The sequence below is a fragment of the Sinocyclocheilus rhinocerous genome, unplaced genomic scaffold, assembly GCF_001515625.1.
Source record: "Sinocyclocheilus rhinocerous isolate Xijiao unplaced genomic scaffold, SAMN03320098_v1.1 scaffold263, whole genome shotgun sequence".
In the NCBI taxonomy this organism is placed as follows: domain Eukaryota; kingdom Metazoa; phylum Chordata; class Actinopteri; order Cypriniformes; family Cyprinidae; genus Sinocyclocheilus; species Sinocyclocheilus rhinocerous.
Genome location: NW_015645086.1, coordinates 2,213,303 through 2,219,318, shown reverse-complemented (window position 1 = coordinate 2,219,318; position 6,016 = coordinate 2,213,303). Strand labels below are relative to the sequence as shown.

General features: G+C 35.5%; 1 protein-coding gene across 3 annotated transcripts in view; it reads right to left on the bottom strand.

Annotated features, from left to right (window-relative positions):
* LOC107705726 (PHD finger protein 20-like) overlaps positions 1-3,729 on the bottom strand; it is a 32,287-nt gene extending 28,558 nt beyond the window's left edge. For 2 of the 3 annotated variants that reach the window (XM_016509162.1, XM_016509163.1), the window contains exon 1: positions 3,587-3,728. The gene's annotated coding sequence lies outside the window, so the exon portion shown is untranslated. Of the gene's footprint in view, positions 1-3,586 lie in introns of all 3 variants that reach the window. The other variant, XM_016509161.1, reaches the window with a different exon arrangement.
* Positions 3,730-6,016: the final 2,287 nt, after the last annotated feature.

Genomic DNA, 6,016 nt, shown 5'->3' with positions numbered 1-6,016 from the left:
TGCTTGCTGTTTGCTTCGTTCAGGCATGTAGTAGAATTTCACAAAGCTAGTCAGAACATTCTGTTTTTGCTTCAAATTGGGTTATTATTAAATCAAATTATGTATATGAAATTATATAACTAAATGATATGAAATATATATGTATATAATATACGGCAGTGCGGTAATGTATGTATATAAATGATATGTATATGAATTATATAACTAAAATTAAATAACTGTAATTACAGATTTATGTTAAATAAAGATGCCAGTCTTTATTTTTCTTCTTTTTAGGAAACAAATCAAAGAAAAATAAACATTCTACTGTTCTAGACAGTTACCTTGTTTAATTTCTTAATTCAAGTTATATATTTCTGTTCTATTTGTGTTAAGTTATTTATAATAAGTGAAGTTTACTGTTAAGTGCACTGCTGTCAGACTCATTTTGAATAATAAAGTTTATTGTTAAATTGTTAAATACCCTGCCTCCACTACATAGGCCTATGTTTATCACATCATTATAAGTTTGATCACCACATTTGCGTTACCATTGCAAAAAATGTTCAAAAAAATTATATATACAGTACCAGTCAAAAGTTTGGACACACGAATGGGAAGTGTGTCCAAACTTTTAGCTATACTGTACTGTAATATAGCCTACACATAAAGAATATCGGCCGATATATCGGTATCTGTCTTTTTTACTCCCTAATATCGGTATCGGCCCCCAAAAAACCCATATCATTCAGTCATTAATAATAATAATAATAATAAAATATTGTTTTATTAATATTTTGTCAAATAAACCACATGTAGAGGCTGTGCTTGCTTTGGTTTTAAAAAATAAACATTGTCATCCATAAGAATATCATCAGATCAGATGTGCAGGGGGAACACAGACATTTAGTTTACAGCAATTAACAGTTTCATAACACAGTTTCCCCATCTCAGCACAGACAAGGTTAACAGTGCATTTTATAACAATTAAAATGCATTAAGTAATATTACAGAACGAAATGAGGGAGAGGAAGTGATGATGACATAATTCTCATTTTTGTGGGTCCCTTTAAGCACTTTTTTCTAAGGCTGGTAGAGTGAGGAAAAACATTAAAAAGTAAATAATTTTGCCAGTCTCAAGAGTGGAAAAAGCAAAGGAAACTTGAAGAATCACAGATCCCTTCTTAAATCAAATAGGAAAGACTGACATAATTCACACTAAAATCCACTGCTCTTCATCATTAACCCTCTGGTACTGTTCGGTCATTTTAGACCGGAAGAAAAAAATGTTTTGACATTTTAAAAGTCGCTACTTCATCGGAATAGTATGAAACTCGCTGACTTTTATGGCAGTCAGTCACTATGAAACAAAATAAAATAAAATCGTGGACTTGATTCGAAAAAGCTAAATGGTCGTAAAAAAAAAAAAAAAAAGTCACACTTGTGTTGTTGGAAATGAATGGGAAATACACAAATTACGAAAATACTGAGAATTTTTTGTGTGTACAATCTACAAAACATTCACGATGCAGAAAAAAAAGTGCACAGCAATGAAGTGGTGACACTCTAGTGCAAAACAGACACACTCACCCACCCCACCCCCCACAGACACACATATATGAACTAGTGTGATTATAACACAAAGCATGTTCTTGCAAATATGTGAAAATCAATAATTTTGCCACAATGCAGTAAAAACACAGGAAGGGGTGACACTCTAAAACTTCTAAAGTACAAAACAGACACACACACACTCAAACATACACAGACACACACACACACACTCAAACATACACAGACACACACACTCAAACATACACAGACACACACACACACAAACACACACACACACACACTCAAACATACACAGACACACACACACACACACACACTATTATACACACACAAATTAACTGGTGTGGCTGTAACAATATGGCAAAATTTAACCAGAAGATTCAAATAAGAGGTTGAAATCAGATTGATTAACCGCTGATAAAACATTCCTGTTTATATTTGTTACATTTTTGTTGAACTTTGATGTTATGTGTAATAAAATGTATTTCTTTGTGTTCAGCTTTGACTTTAGTAAAATTAATACAATGTCTAAAAACAACTAGAGAATTTATAGGCCTTTTATATGGAGCTCTATAGGAATCTAGTGGCTAAACCACGGGATTTCAGACGTTTTTCTTTTTTTACTCCCACCAGATGGAACTACCGGTAATCTGCCTTCAAAAATTTGATTTTAAAGGCATTGTCTCTATTTTAACATGAAATACTGCCATAACTGAAAATAGAAAAATATTAGAAAAAAATTGTTTTGGTATTATTATTATGAATTTTTGCATAAATATAAAATAGTACCATGAAATTCTCTCAAAATACAAAACAAAAAAGAACAAATATTATCGAATATATATATATTACATTGATTTCACTGAAAATAATAATAATAAAAAAAAGTTTCATTTCAGGTGTCCGGTCACTTTTGACCGTAAACAACACAAGTATGACTCCCGAATGAACAACACCAGAGGTTAACGATCACATGAAAGCGCGTCATCACACGCGTCGCTGAAGTTTCATAACGGACTCTGGCGCGTGCGCGTCCTCGTGGACAGACACGTTCCTACAGGCGCATACATTTTCAGTACGTCATAATCGCGGGAAACCGGCACATTTGGTTAAATCAATGCATTCACAAACTCCACGGCTCTCCCGCTTAACGGTCACGCATTTCAACAGGCGCTTGAGCGCGGCGTGACGCAAATGGCGCGCAATCCGTTTCCTCCTCGTTGTTTACATTGTCAGGCCAGCGGCTCATTTCTACATGCCTGTCATAACACGCCGCAATCAGCACAACGAACCACAGCGACTGAAGATAAACGTATTTTTGATAGTAGGAGGAAGATATCAACGCAAATATCAAAGAATGCAGGCATTTGACGTTTCCTCCACTTCGCATGCGAAGAAAACGTGGGTGCAACGTTGTCTGCGAACTTGACGCTCACTGCTGTGTTTAGTTTAAGACAGCAGGCGAACAAAACGCTATGCGATACTACCTGCACTTCACAACGACGAGCCAGGCCCTCAAAATAAAGTTTACGTAATTTGCTTGGCATTTTAAATTGCTATTTTGACATTGCATTGTTCAGTTGCCGACAACGATGCGCAACAACAGCAAACCATTTGATTGGGTGAGAGCCCTGACTGACGCGAGCTCCAGCGCTCTGATTGGACCGCGCATCTGTCATTCAAACTCTGACGCTCAGCGGCCTCCGCTCGGCCTACTTCTTGCTGCATGGGACTACCGTAATTATGAGTCGAACAAAAGTCTCCCAGCTATTTAAGAAGCCCAAACGCTCATTTATCGCGATCTACTTAAAGAGCAAGACCGCAGCTGTTGACACTTTCCACGAATGCACTATTTGACAAAATCACTTTCATGCGTCCCATTAGCATCAAACAGGGGGAACACATGCATGGAGGCAAGTTTCGTTTAAACGGACAACATCACATAAAAATGACACATTTCACAATTAAAACAAATAAAACGTCCAAGACGGCTACTTATTATTTTGCAATACATAATCACACCGCCGTTTACCTTTATTGCTGATAAATGTACTCCGGCAGCGAAGAAAGCAAGTCCACACGCGTGAAGACTGCTTTAAGCCGCATGCTTTGAGAGCGCAGCGCATCCACGCAGTTTGTTTTTTCCGGCGCGAGCAGCGTGGCCGGCGTCCGCGAGGTGGAGTCTGTCTGCGCATGCGCGCACGGAAGCTCGCTGAGTCGCCGCTCCTCATTTGATGGAGAATTTTTTGCGTATCCATCTCGCTTTTCACGCTTTCCATCAAAAGGCGACGGGATAGTTTAGACCTGCAGTACAGAAGCCGTATTCTTGTAGGTTATGTGAAGTTCAGAGCAGTTTTGTCGCTTGTTCTGTGAAGATGACAAGACAGAGGCAGGTGTCTTCCCTTCCCTTTAAATAATAATGCCATTCATTTGTACTCTAATCCCGAGACAACATTGATTATTAATTATAGTGTAAGAAATACAAGAGACTAACGTATTTACAGTGTTGGGGAGTAACTAGTTACATGTAACGGAGTTACGTAATTACAAAATAAATTTAACCGTTACAGTTACTGAGAAAAAATGTGTCATTAAATTAGTTACTTATGAAAATGTTAAAGATTACAAGGGGGTTACATCTGAATATTTTCACACACACCCACATACAGATTTTATTGATTTCTTTCCCAAATTGCATTGGCTGCTCTAAAATATGAGACACCAATGTGTCAGGAGTTTAGGACACAGAATAGGAAACGTTTATACGATAACTGTTTTATTTATTTGGGTTTATGTATATGTTTTTTTTTTTTTAGATTAACTGCTAGATGCCGGTGTTTCCTGTCATAGCTATGCAAAGATTTGATTTCAAAAACAGTATCATAGCTATTAAACTATATCTTGATATGATTTTAAATCTGTATTTAACCTCAGAACGATCTCAAAGTAAAACATGGTGCTAAAGTCTGATTATGTGGTGGCTGTGCTTTAAAATTAAGTGCTGAAGGATTCTGAAAGTCTGACAGTAATCAGTCTTGAGTGCTACTGTAAGATTAAACCTGCCTGCTTTAAATGTTTCAAAATGATTTACAGTTGAAAACATTCGTTCGAAATTTAGAAATGTAATCAAAAAGTAATCAAATGTAATCAGTTACATTGCTTTAATAAAGTAATTGAAATAGTTACACTACTTATTACATTTTAAATAGGGTAACTTGTAATCTGTAACCTATTACATTTCCAAAGTAACCTTCCCAACACTGTGTATTTATGCCTTATTTTATTTACACCCCAAATTATCTTGGTCACAGTGTATAGATCAATAACAATGAACAAAAATCTAGTTTAAAACGCATATCCTCCTGAGAACCATAAAAAAAAAGTTTTGTGAATTTTGTTGTTTATTATGTCATTACACTGGTTGGAGCATAAGAAACAAATGGAGAAAAAATAATTTTTTTAAATGATATTTTATTCATATTTTATTCTACGTCCTTTGTAGAGGATACCAGGACTAAGTTACTAAAAAAATAAAATAAATAGGCATGAGAAGGCATGTATAGGCAAAAACAATGGTTTCTTTTTTTCATTCACCAATCGGTTTTTAGGTTTCAGGCTGCTTTTAACCAAACTTTGTACAAAGATGATTCTTAATGAAAGATATAACAGATTTATTTGATATACTTTTTTACTTTATGTAATATGTGTGTAAAATGTCCATCAATTGCTATTCTCATTCTATACAATGTGTCTATAGATCGCATCTAATTTGCAGATTAGGCCTAATGTGTTCTTGGGGAAACCCATAATGAAAAAAAAGAAGTGTAATAATGGGAGTAATAACTTGGCAACATTTTCATAAGAATATCTCATATTTCATAGGAATATTGATCTATAATGTCTTGTTGCGTTTCCCCAAAATGCCTGATTAACATGCCGTTTGTCCTGGTGTCCTCTACAGAAGACGTGTATGAAAATTATGCCGTTTCGTAATAAAAAGTCAAACAAACCCCATAACATTATTCTGAGATGTTGTCTTTTTTACGACAAACAATTTGAAAATTAGTCCGATTTAAATAATTACAAAACATTTTCATACTTTCCTAAGAGTGCTAAATTTCATCTTTCTGTCAGTATAAGTCATATTTAAAGACCAAAGAGAAGGTGTGTTTATGATCAAACCTCCAAACATTTGATATCTCTAAAAAGCCCTGAATGTGCTCTGTACAGGACATCCAGACTTAAAACTGTGGCATGTAGGGTCTCAGAGAAATTCACTAAAATACAATACCCTCTACAGAGGACAAAAGTCTGTGCCTGGGTCCCAGGAGGCTATGCATAGAAAAGTAGAAATGCATTTTTGTATTTAGTTTGTTTCATATGTTATGGAAAAACGTTGATACAGTTACACTGTATGCGTGGGGTAAGTTGTCACAATGTCACTTGCCAATAAACAGTCTAG